General features: G+C 36.0%; 1 pseudogene; it reads left to right on the forward strand.

The window, feature by feature from the left end:
- Window positions 1–13,292: 13,292 nt before the first annotated feature.
- Window positions 13,293–13,853, forward strand: part of LOC107849245 — a 223,357-nt pseudogene continuing 222,796 nt past the window's right edge.

Consider the following 13,853-nt stretch of genomic DNA (forward strand, 5'->3'; position numbering starts at 1 on the left):
ACTATTCTTTTAATTCTCTAAGTTCTGTTGGTGCCATTCTGTATGGCAGAATAAAGATAGGCTGAGTATCTGAAAGAAGATCAATGCCGAAGTCTATTTTCCTTTTGGGAGGAATTCTAGAAAGATCTTTGGAAAAGACATCTCAATATTCATTTACAATTGGAATAGATTCAAGACTGGGAGTTTCGGAACTGGAATCCTTAACATGAATAAGGTGATAGACACATCCCTTAGATATCATTTTTCTTGCCCGAAGGTAGGAAAACAAGCTGACCCCTGAAAGTGGGTACACTACCCTTCCACTCAAGGACGGGTACATTTGGGAACTAAAATTGGACTATCCTATTTCTACATTTGATTGTGGCATAGAGGGAATAAATCCAATCCATGCCAAAAATGACATCAAAATCAGTTATCTCTAATTCGACTAGATCTCTTGAAATGACTTTCTGAAATATCATAATCGGGCAGTTCCTGTATACCCGTTAGGCTATGATGGTTTTACCAACTAGGTTAGAGACTGAAAAGGGCTCTGCTAGAATTTTGGGACTGACTCCGAAATTAACTACTATATAGGGAGTAACAAAAGAAAAGGAAGCACCTGGATCTAGCAAAGCGTAAACATACTCATGAAAGATCTATAGCATACCAGTAACCTACATCAGGAGAATTTTTCTGATCTTGCCGGGACTGGAGAGCATAGAGTCTGTTTGGATATTACCCACTAGTTAGCACTGGAGGTGGCACCCTGCTAATTTGGGTGACCGAACAGAGCTGAGGAGCGGAGATGACTTTTATAATCTGACTGAGGAAGGTCTCTGAATCTGTGGCCTATCTTGCCACATCCAAAACAGGCATCGCTACAAGCTCTACAAGCACCCTTGTGGTTCTTACAATAAATCTAACAAAGGGGATTTGTTTAGGCACTGCTAACACTGCCTCGAGACTTAGAGCCCGGCACTCTATCTTTGTTACCCTCTCTGAACTTAGGAACTGGAGAACTGGCTGACGAAGGAGTTAGAAATGATGACTTAGGATGAATTTGAGAGCGATTTCCTCCCTCTAACTTAGGCTGACTAAAATTAAAGCTAGTTATCTTAGCTCTCTTTTTCTGCTTCTCCCTCTGCTTAATCTCCTGCTTCACTATATGTTGAGCATGAGTCATGATCCTGGCTAAAGTTATGTCACTATTCAACATGGTAGATCTGCACTCATTAACCATGCTATCATTCACCCCTGAAATGAACTTATTTATCTTAGCCCTGCTATCTGCAACCACGTGAGGGGCATATCTGGCTAATTGAGTAAACTTAAGAGAATACTCTTTCACTGTTATATTGTCCTGCCTGAGGTTGATAAATTCTAACACCTTAGCTTCTTTAATCTCTAGGGGAAAGAATCTACCAAGAAAAGCAGAAGAAAACTCCTCCCACTCAATAGGACCTGCATCATCAGGCCTTTCTGACTGCCACTATTTAAACTAAGTATGAGCAATATCCTACACCTGATATAAAACTAGCTCAGTAATCTTACTCTAAGTAACCCCTATTATGTCTGTAACCTTCTGCACCTGATCTAGGAATTCCTGAGGGTCCTCATCTAACTTAGACCCAAGAAAGCATGGAGGATTTATTCGGCTGAAATCCCGAATCCTGGCTGCAGCTAAATTAGCCACTAGATTGGTCGAAACGATAGCTGGTCATTCATTCTAAGCATCAACGGATTTAGCAAGAGTAGTGAATAAATCTTAGAACTCTACATGAGAAACATGTTTGCCTAAAGATTCTTCGGGTTGAGGGGCTGACTGATTCTCGTTTCTTCTATTAGGAGGCACGTTCTGTAGACGAAAGGGAAAAATAGATTAGACTGAGAGATTGACTTGAGATTATGCTCACTGGCATGACATGAAAACTAAAAAAGGGGAAATTATTCCTAAAACATCTTATAACCTACTGTACATAAATGTGGCACGCAACACACCCATGCACAAGACTCTACTAGATGCGGCTTTCAAACTTCCTAGGACTCTATTGAAAATTTTAGGGTTCGATACCAAGTCTGTAATACCCTGGATCTGGTACCCAGAATGCTACATGGTGCTCATGACCTCGAAAGACCACAAACTAACTCATGACTGATATCTGTACTTGTATACTGCATGAAATACTTTATATTGCGAAAACATGAACTGAAAGGCTATAAGGTTTAAAACTGAGGCATAGTATTTGATAAAAATGTAACATCTGGGAGGGGTATGAAATACCCAAAATAACTTAAATAAGCTATCTGAATATACTGTAGTCTGGAAAGCCTCTAAAGCGTGATTGTCTAAATAAGAAGTTGATAGGACATGTCCCTAACTAATAAAATAATTACGGAAATAATAAAATAATGATCATATCCTCAAAATATAAGGACTCACTGCTAACTCTGATAGTTGAGACTGGAATCTATTGATGCTCTAGAGCTCGTGTCTCTAAACCTATGGTATAAGACACCATAGCACAAATGTGTCAGTACTTTGAATGTACTAGTATGCATGTGAGATAGGCTGAATGCATGGGGTTCATATGCATGAACAATAACAATAATAGACTAACTATCATGAGCGTGAGAATACATGCATGAGACATAATAACTGACACTGATACCGTGATAACATGGTTACTGAATCTGAATATTAATAACATAACATACTGATAAATGATATAACTGATAACATGAGTGACTGTATCTGACAGTCCTGAATCTAATAGAACTAGATGAGTCTCATACTGTATCTGAATTAATTGTAGCTGAAAGTCTTGAAATTTGAAGAACTATCTAAGTTCTATTACTGAGACTAACTGACTGTGTCTGACAGTCCTGATTCTGTAATATGAAACTATGGGAAGTAGTTATCTAATCGATATGCCCCTAATATGCCATTGTGGCTGAGTTGGGGTCCAATCTGTAACCCCAATTGGAAGGGTGTCAATACCGCACCACTAATAAGAACAAGCTGTGGGTGACCCTCATCTGATAGTGTCCCCAATAGAGAATGGTGGGGATCTTATCTGACAGTGATTATCCACCTCATCAACCCTCATCAAACAGTGTTGATATCTCAACCTATGCTGGCTACTAGTTCTGGAATACAAGGATGACTTCATCACACCCTCATCTGATAGTGTGTGTTCCCATTCTTGGGTTCACTTGGTGCTAATTCCTACTCCCATCTGAATAGACTCTGAACACAATTTTACTGAACTAAACATGGGCTGAGTTACTGAATTCCATTGACTGGCGGAATACTACTGATATCTGATAATTGATTGAGTTTATGAGATCATGGAGATTTTCTGAGTCATAAGACTATCTGCAGTTTAAGAATTCATAGCTTGACTAAGAGTATTATGAAAACCTGAAATGGCTCTAGGCACACAACTAATGTTTTGGGTACAACTACCCCCAAGACTCGATGGAAGGAAACTGACCGAGCATAACTTACTTAAACATATAACTAACATCATAATCCATAATATATTTATAGAAGCATTTCATCAAAACATGTGATAGGCATAAATTGTACATACATGGGGATTTCATGGGATCATGCTAGTTAGGCACTTTTTCTTCATCTAGGCATTTAATCAAACATATTGTAGGCATGGTACATGTAAATATCATTGTACAACAATTAAACATCATGGTTCAATTCTAATTTCGTCATTCAAGCGTTTAGTCATAGGTTTGCATAAATCTATATCTATAATAATTTAACCCACATAGAATTTATCACCCAACATGGAGTAAAATTCAATTTCTCATTATCCACATGAACAAGAGCATCCCAATCATGAAATTCAAAAGAAAATCCATAAACTTGTATTTAGAAAAGAGATTATTGGGCATCATGGACGAAAGAAGTCCATGAATAAACACTATGCATACCTTGGTTCGTAAATACACAAAGATTGATGGAGGAAATTCTTGATTCTGAATCTTCTATGAAAAGCCCTAGGTTGTTCTTGAGAGGTTTTCGAGAGAAGGGAGTGTATTTTGGGTGAAAAGTGGCTAAATCACGTGTTAAAGGGCTTAAATAGGGGTGAAAAATTGACCTTTTTAACCCTAAATATGTCTTGTAATTTTGCTAAAAATTTCCTAAATTGGACCCCTGGCGCGACGCAGCACTATTGCACCGTGTCACTGGAATTTGACAATTGGGAAACTAAGGGATGGAGCGACGCGGAGCCATTGCATTGCCCCTTCTTTTGTGACCTGGAACTTTGGCATGATGCGGAGAAAATTGTGCTGAGACACTGGAAAAGGACAATTTCCATTTTATCTTGTGGCGCGGCGCGCCACTGACCAATATGGCGCTGTTTTACGATGGGAACTTGAAATAGTCATAACTTCTTACCCGGTTATCGGATTTAGGTGAATTTTATATCGATAGAAAGCTTATTGAATTTTCCACATGACAAAAAGTAAAAATCTTAAAAATACCATGTGTACAAAAGTAGATTCATCTTTTAAAGAAGGCTCCTAACATTTTTTAGATGATTTTAAGCTAGAAAAAGGTACGGGGCATTACAAGGTCCTAGCTTGAGTGTGCCTCAGCTTTCTTGACTCGGGAGATTGCTGGAGCTTCCAAGGTAGTGGTTGGGCATTCATGCATTCGAAGTTCACCTTTATCTTTCTACAGTAGTTATGTTTTTATTAGTATTTAGAGACAGATATTATTTATTTATAGGTAGAAGTAGTGACTTTTAAGTCAGTAACTAAGAAAGCAGTGGTTGATTTTGTTCACTCCAACATCATTTATCGATTTGGCATTCCAAAATAATTGTCATGGATAATGCTGTGAATCTCAATAGTTATTTGATGCCAGAAGTGTGCTAGAAATTTAAGATTATGCATCGAAATTCAACTCCTTATCGCCCGAAGGCAAACGGAGCTGTAGAAGCTGCCAATAAGAACCTAAAGAAAATACTCCACAAGATGGTGCAAAGTTCTCGACAATGGGATAAAAAGTTACATTTTGCTTTATTGGGTTATCGTACTACAGTTCGGACTTCAATTGGTGAAACTCCTTACTCGTTGGTGTACAGAACTAAAGAAGTTATACCTGCATAAATTGAGATTCTATCTCTTTGAGTAGTTGTGGAAGCTGAAATAGATGATGATCAATAGGTCAAGAGTCGATTGGAGCAACTAAGCTTGATTGATGAAAAAAGATTGATATCAGTATGTCATGGACAATTATATCAGAAGATAAAGGCACGAGCATACAACAAAAAGGTGCATCATAGACATTTTGAAGCTGGTCAGTTAGTACTAAGACGCATCCTCTCTCATCAGATTGAAACCAAAGGCAAATTTTCTCCTAATTGGCAAGGACCATTAATAGTGAAGAAAGTGTTTCCTAATGGCGCGTTATATCTGACTAATGTAGAAGGAAGAATGGAAGGAATGTCGGTCAATGCTGATGCAGTTAAAAGATTTTCCCCCGTTTCAAAAAGAATGACCTACTTTGACTTGACACAAAGTTCAAAAAAATAAAGAAGACTTTGAATCTTGTAGCCTTAAATTAAAGTTGTGTCAAATGTACCAAAATTTCCTTTAATATTGTAGTCCTAAACATGCCATGTGGAAAGTTGAAATTAAAGTATTGCAAAAAAAGAAAAGGGATCATTCTTTTTTAAATGGACTAAAAATGAAAGTAGGCCATTCTTTTTTAAACGGAGGGAGTATTAAGTATGATATTCATGTACAATTATGTTATGTATGTTTTGTACTTACATTTTTAAAGATTGAAATAATGAAGACGTTTTGTTCTATTATCTGAATAATATATCAACCTTTGCTTACCCCTTTTGAGCTTTCATCTTTCTTCGTACCCCTCTTTTGGAATCAAATTAAAGTAAGAAAGTTGAAAAAAAAGTACTAAAAAAAAGAAAAAATCAATGAAAAATCCAAAATCAAGAAAAAGAATAAGATTCCTGAACTACGTTTGACCTGATTCTTGCTATGACAAGATACGTAGGCATCCCTACTTTGGGGTTCAGTCCAACCAAAAAAAAATTTAAATTACCCAAAATGAAATAAAACTGGGACAAAAGTTTATTTCCTTAAAAGAGTCGATTCCAAAAGTTGTATGTTTTACCTAATGTTGTGTAAATTTTGAGCCTCATGTCAGCCTTTCTTTCTAACTCTGTCCAAAATCCAAGTTACAACCAAAGAAAGACCTTCAGATCAATCTTTGAGAAATGTCATGGCTTAACATCTTATACGTGCATGATATTTCATATTTTTGGGTGTTTACTTAAAAAAATAAAAATAAAAATGAGAGAGTCTTATTGGTGAAAACCCTCTTGGCCCCATAAGGAGACGGTAAGTTGTGAAAATAATAAAATGAGAGAGTCTTATTGGTGAAAATCTGTAATACCATGTACTTTTCCTAGCTTGATAAGTTTCCCCAAGAATGTTAGAAGCTATCTTTGAAAGATGAATCTGCTTTTGTACATGTGGTATTTTCAAGATTTTCACTTTTTGTCATGTGAAAAAATTCAATAAGCTTTCCATCGATACTAAATTCGTCCAAATCCGACACCGGGTGAAGAGTTAGAGCCTTTTTAGTGAGACGGTGTATCACCTAAACCTTCAGCGTGTCGCGAAGATAGCTCAAATGGCAAGTGTCAATTTCCAGTATTACTCCGCGATAGTAGTGCATCGCACCAAACTTTCAGGTCGCAGACAAGGTGGCAACGCGATAGCTCTGCGTCGCAACACCGTGCAGTTTCCCATTTGTCACTTTCTAGTGACTTGGCGCGATAGTGGCGCGTCGCGACAAGGATGAAAATTGGGAAATTTTCTCAGAAATTAAAATTTGTGTCCTAGGGTTAAAAGGGTCAAATTTCCACCCTATATAAGCCTTGTAACACGATATTTGGCCATAATTTAGCAGCTTATACTCAATTACTCTCAAAAACTCTCAAGAACAAGCCCTAGGGTTTTCATAGAAGGTTCAATTCTAAGGGAATTCACCGTCAAATTTCAAGAATCTCTCCGTCAATCTTTGTAGAATCACAAGCTAAGGTATGTGTAGTGTTCATTCATGAACTTCTTTTGTCCATGAAGCCCAAAAATCTCTTTTCTAAGTTTAAGTCTATGGATTTCTTTTTGATTTTCATGTTGGGTTAGTTTTGTTTATGTTGATAATGATCAATTGAATTCAAATCTATGTTAGGTGATCATTTTTATATGGAATTGATTTATATAGATGTATATTCATGTGAACCTAGAAATAAACCCTACGATGATGAAATTAGATATGAATCATGATGTCTGATTGTTGTATAATGTTGTCCACATGTGCTATGCCTATCATATGTATGATTAAATGCCTAGATGAAGGAACAATGCCCAACTAGTATGATATCATGAAATTCCCATGTATGTACAAGCTTATGCATATCACATGTTTGATGAAGTGTTTCAATATATGAATTATGAATTGTATTGTTGGTCATGTGTTCAAGTAATCCATGCCATGTCAGTTTCTTCTCATCGAGTCCTGGGGTACTTGTACCCGAACATTTAGCTATGTTCCTAAGCCATGTCATGTTTTTCACGATCTCCTCAGTCAAGCTATGATCCATAGAACGCAGTCAGTCATGTGACTTAGGAAATCTCAGAAATCTCAGTAATCTTAGTAGTTCAGTAATCTCAATGATCTCAGTACTCAGTAATCTCAGTAACCTCAGTATTCCCAGTCAATCTCAGTAACTTCAGTATTCTCAGTTAGTCGTCAGAACTCAGTACATTCCGCCAGTCAACGAAACTCAGTAAATTTAGTTTAGCTCCGCTAAACAATACCACTAGTATCAGTTCAGTTCAGCTAATCATTTTAGTTCATTTAATCAGCTTAGCTCAATTAATCAGTTCAATGTCTTTCAGATGAGAGTAGGATTCAGCACCGAGCGAGCCTAGGGATGGATAGACACCCGCTAGATAAGATTGAGATCCCTTGAAGCAATCTCTAAGTTCCAGAACTACGTAGCCAACGTAGGTTGAGATGTACCCTACACATTTAGGGACATATATACGTCTCATTTGGGTTACCTACCAGGAGGGGTTGACGAAAGAGCTCCCTGTCAGAGAAGGTGTACTCACAGTAGGTCTTTACCCGTGGCACAATATTGACACCCTTCCAGCTGGGGTAACAGGTTGGACCCTACCAGTTCAGTTTCGGGGCATGTTGGTTAGATGATTACCTCCTACAGTCTCAGTCTCAGTCTCAGTCTCAGTAAAATAACTCAGATAGTTCTTCGGATTTCAGGACTGTCAGATACAATCAAATTCAGATATAATATGAAACTTAGCTAGTTCCATCAGATTCAAGACTGTCAGATACAGTCACTCATGTTATTAGTTATATCAATTCTCAGAACTCATGTTATCAGTATTCAGCTTCAGGACTGTTAGATATAGTCAACCAGACCAGTTTTTCATCATCAGAACTATCAGAAATAGTTATTCATGTATCAGTAACATAGTATTAGTCCCTCAGTATTCAGTAATACAGTATCAGTCTTTCTTACTTATCAGCGACTCAGGGGTCAATATCAGTAGACTCAATATTCAGTCTTATCTCAATCTCAGTTACAGTTACGTAGTCATGCATGTATTTTCACATTCATGTTAGTCAGTCAGTTAGTATTGTACATGCATATGAACCGTTTGCATTAAGCCTACCTCACTTGCATACCAGTACATTTAAATTACTGATGCATTTGCGCTATGGTGTCTTATACCATAGGTTTAGAAATACGAGCTCCAGAGCATCAGTAGCATCCCAGTTCAGTAGTCAGAGTCAGTTGTGAGTCCTCATCCTTCGAGGATATGATGATTACATTACTATTTCAACTTTCAGTTTAATTCAGTTGTCGGAGTTAGTTGGGGACATGTCTAATCAACTCCTTATTCAGACAGTTTAGAGGCTTTCAGACTATAGCATGCCGACAGTTACTTCAGATTTATTTTGGTATTTGTTGTACCATTTTCAGATATTGTTTTATCAGATGTTTATTCAGTTTTGAACCTTAAGGCCTTACAGCTTTTACATATTCTGCATAATTTCAGTATATTATTCAGTGCTTAGTTACAGATATCAGTCATAGGTTAGCTTGTGGTCCTTTGGGATCATAAGCACCGTGTAGCATTCCGGGTACCAGATTTGGGGTGTTACGAAACCCTTTTGGGCACCATAAGGCGACTATCAGCTGAGAAAGAAATGAAATGAGATAGGCTAGTTGGCAAAAATCCATTGAGATGCCACTACCTGAAAAAGGATTGTGATCCAGAAGGAACAAATTCAAGATTGGCTCAATTTCAAAGTTAAATAAATGGGCAAAAGTTAATAATGATTGGTGATTAAATATGGTTGTGTAATTCAAAATACATGTCATAATCACCAGAATTGACTTCCACATTCAGATAAGTTTTCCTCTTTTGTTTTGAAAAGAGATTCCTATGGGGTTTTCCTTTTCCTTTTAGTTTTATTTTGATTTTTGATTTTTATGTCCTTGTCGTCAAACAAAATTTATTGTCTATCTTTTTGTATTTTTGAATCAAATTTACGTCACATCAAGTCAAGTAAGAAAGAACTCCAACTTATTACCAATTTTTTAAATGGTACAAAGCAAGATAAAGGTCGAAGCACAACGACAACGTTTCAAAGTAAATTAAGACACTCAGAATGATTATGATCTGATAATTTTTTATTCGTGGAAAGATAAAAAGTGTATTAAAAGTTAAATCCCGAGGTATAATACAAGAGAAATATGTTGTGAGTTGAGAGTCTCAATAGTTAGAATTCGGGGTCAGAAGTATGACAAGTGAATGAATATTTATCAAAGATTGGAAAAAGAGTTGAGCATGACAAATACAAAAGCCGACACTTCAAAAGTCAAATGCCACAAACCAACCAGCACATGTTTTAAAACTCACAATTTTTCTTTGTTTGAAACAGAGATGGAATGTTCTTTTCATATAAAAGGATGGAATTTCACACTCACGTCAATGCAAGAAACATGGTTACAGCACACGATGCTAGATCTTGGTTATGGAACATATTTGAAAAATCAGGAAAAAAAAATCCAAGAGCCCGCTTGAAGAACAGGATAAAGAAAAAAAAAGTCCAGGAGCCCGCCTAAAGAAAATGGTAAAGAAATTGTAAGTCCAGAAGCTCGTCTGAAGAACATGTTAAAGAAATTGTAAGTCCAGGAGCCCACCTGAAGAACAGGGTGAAGAAATTATAAGTCTAGGAGCCCGCCTGAAAAATATGGTGAAGAAATTATAAGTCCAGCAGCCCACCTGAAGAATAGGGTGAAGAAAAAAGAAGTTTAGGAGCCCACCTGAAGAACAGGGTAAAGAAAAAGAAAGTCCAGGAGCCCGCCTGAAGAACAAGGTGAAGAAAAAGAAAGTTCAGGAGCCCACCTGAAGAACATGGTGAAGAAAAAGAAAGTCCAGGAGCCCACCTGAAGAACAGGGTGAAGAAAAAAAAAGTTCAGGAGCCCGTCTAAAGAATAGGATGAAGAAAAAGAAAGACCAGGAACCAGCCTGAAGAACAGGGTGAAGAAAAAGAAAGTCCAGGAGCCCGCCTGAAAAACAGGGTGAAGAAAGAAAAAGTCTTGGAACCCTCCTGAAGAACAGGGTGAAGAAAAATAAAGTTCAGGAGCCCGCCTGAAGAATATGATGAAGAAAAAGAAAGTCCAGGAGCCGCCTAAAGAATAGGGTGAAGAAAAAGAAAATTCAAAAGCCTGCCTGAAGAACAGGGTGGAGAAAAAGAAAGCCCAGAAGTTCGCCTAAAGAACAGGGTGAAGAAAAGAAAATCTAGAAACTCACCTGAAAACAGGGTGAATAAATAACAAGTCAAGAACACGCCTGAAGAATAGGGTGAATTTTCAAATTCAAGTCATAAAGATTCGAATCAAAATTTCAAAGAAATTGCATTTTTTTTTCATTTGTATTTTTCATTTTTCATTTTTGTTAGTCATTTGATGTAAAATAAAGCAAATCGTTAACCGAAAACTCGACGAAATCTCACTCGACCTTTATCTCTTTCTCTCACTTATTACCTTTGAACTACATATGGCCTAATTCTCTTATAACCCAGGGTATATAGGTGGTCCAAAATCATGATTCGATCATAGCTTTTATTTTATTTTATTTTATTTTATCTTCACTTTTTAAATAATCGGAGGGTAAAAAATCATCTCTTTGTCTACTTCTTTGTGTGAAAACTTTTTGAGATTTCAAACAAAGAGGGCCAAAATATAGACACGTGATTTTGACCCTCCGCGAGTTTAATATATATATTTTTGGTATTAAATATTTATATTTGGTCTAATATTATTTTAACTCTTATTTTTTTTAGTTAAAAATAAATAACTAAATAAAGTTAATTTTGAAATATTTTATTTTATTTTATTCTAATTTTAAAAATAATACAAAAATTAAAAATATTTTTCATTTCTAAATTTTAATAAATAAATTAGTAGTTTAATATTATTTTTAAATTTTTATTATGTTTTGTTAAATATAAAAATTAGTTAATTATTATTATATTTATATTTATAGTTAATTATTATTATATTTATATTTATTATTAGTATTATTATTTTATATATATATTTATTATTATTATTACCTTCTATTATAAAAAAATTATTAAAAATTAATTAATTTAAATTTTAAATCTCCCCTCCCCTTATCTGTCAATTAACTGTTTCCCTAAAAAAAAAAAAAAAAACTATTCCACCCTCCAACGAGTTCTGTACAAAACAACTCTCTCACCATCAGAAGAAAAGAGAAAGGAGTACATCCACTGTCAGACACTTTGACGGTAAAAAAATTTTCTAAACAAAACAGAGTGAATATCAGTATTAGTAAAAAGAGAGGAAAAAACACTGTCAAAACAAAAAACGAACAGAGACAAAAACACAGATTAAAAATTCAGGAAAAGAGAAGAAAGTAGAAACGAAAATAAAGGGTAGCGAATCGAGTTTTTGGATTTTCGTTCGAGTTCGGGTAGCAATTTCTTGCTTTATCAACACTTCAATTATTCATTTTATGAATTTCTATAATGAAATCAAATCATGTAAAATTTGTGAGAATAATTATATCTGATTATGTGAATCATTATTATCACATATTACACTGTAAATCTATAAATATTTATATATTTATTCAATAAATGTGTTAAAATTAAAATACTGTTATACTGTAAATCTATAAATATTTTTATATTTCTATGCCCCGGTCCGTAGGTGTGAGAGGCTAGCGTTGGATGAGTTTAAGCGGGGTAAGGGTAGGCCGAAGAAGTACTGGGATGAGGTGATTAGGCGAGACATGAAGCAGTTACAGCTCACCGAGGACATGACCCTAGATAGGAAGGTCTGGAGGACGCGAATCAGGGCAGAGGACTAGGGCCAGCCTGAGTCGCTAGTGTAGGGAACTACTTGGTGGGGGGTTTATGCATGTTAGGAGCCCGTGTACTATGTTTTATTATGGATCTATGTGTTTTTCTTTGTTTTAGATTACTTATGGGTGCCGTATTTATGTTATGTAATCTTGTAACCTTGTGCTGTGCTTTACTATATGTTTGTGTGGTACCACGTGTCTTGAGCCGGGGGTCTATCGGAAACAGCCTTTCTATTTCTTCAGAGGTAGAGGTATGGACTGCGTACATCCTACCCCCAGACCTCACCAGGTGGGAATACATTGAGTTTGTTGTTGTTGTATTCAATAAATGTGTTAAAATTAAAATACTGTGTGCGACACTTTCTGGTTAAAATTTGAAACGAAAAAAAGTACAGAGAAAAAATTAGTAAAAAAGAAGAAGGATCAAAATGGATTGGACTGATTTTTCCGACGAGTAGTTCACCGGAATCATCATCTCCTCCGGCGAAACCTACCGGAATGGCCAAAATATTCACTAGAATAACTCCGGTAGAACCAACAAAATCAGATACGACCAAATGTCGGATCCGTGCACCGTATCCCTCTCTTTCTTTTCCCCTTTTTCGTCGACCACCATCACTGGTGAATACCAACTCCAGCCAAATCTGGACGGAACTCATCGGAACCGTCCCTCCTTTGCCGAAAAACATTCCCAACTTATCCCGTCGCCTGAAAACCTGCCAAACCATCGGATCTACCGCCACATACGGTGCCAGCCGCGCCTCCACCAACAAAAGCAAACACATCGCCGGCCCCCTTTTCCTTTTCCGTCACCGGTAACCTCCATGGCTGCCATGGCTTATCCCAAATTTCGATCAAACTCCGATCCTTTTTCCGGCGCCAACGATATCACCGCTGCTACTGTTGCGTTATTCTTTTTTTCTCTTTCTGACTTTGATGCAATAGGTTTGCTCTAGAGTATTTATTAATTAAAGTTATGAAATACTTTGTTTTGGCCTAAGTTATAAAGCAAGTATTTAAAGTCCGTTTTTCTTTTTCATCATTTTATTAATTAAATAGGTTTACATATTAGACTGTGTTAAGTTTTAATGTTTGTTTTCTTTCGTAATTGTTCTACTTATTGTTGAAATCACTGACATAAAGGATTTATAATAAAATTAATAAAATATGATTAGTTTTCGAGTATTTATATTATTTTTGTTTTTATTTTTATATATTTGATTTATTTTATTTTCATTAACAAGCTTGATAATTGTTTGTTAAATTAATTAATTATTTTTTAATTAAATATTGTTTTAATTTATTATTAAAGTTAAATAGTATTTCGAATAAATAAAAATTGTTATGAATTTATAAATAATAAATCAAAACTTTTAAACATGAGA

This window comes from Capsicum annuum, chromosome 12, assembly GCF_002878395.1.
Source record: "Capsicum annuum cultivar UCD-10X-F1 chromosome 12, UCD10Xv1.1, whole genome shotgun sequence".
NCBI classification, from domain to species: domain Eukaryota; kingdom Viridiplantae; phylum Streptophyta; class Magnoliopsida; order Solanales; family Solanaceae; genus Capsicum; species Capsicum annuum.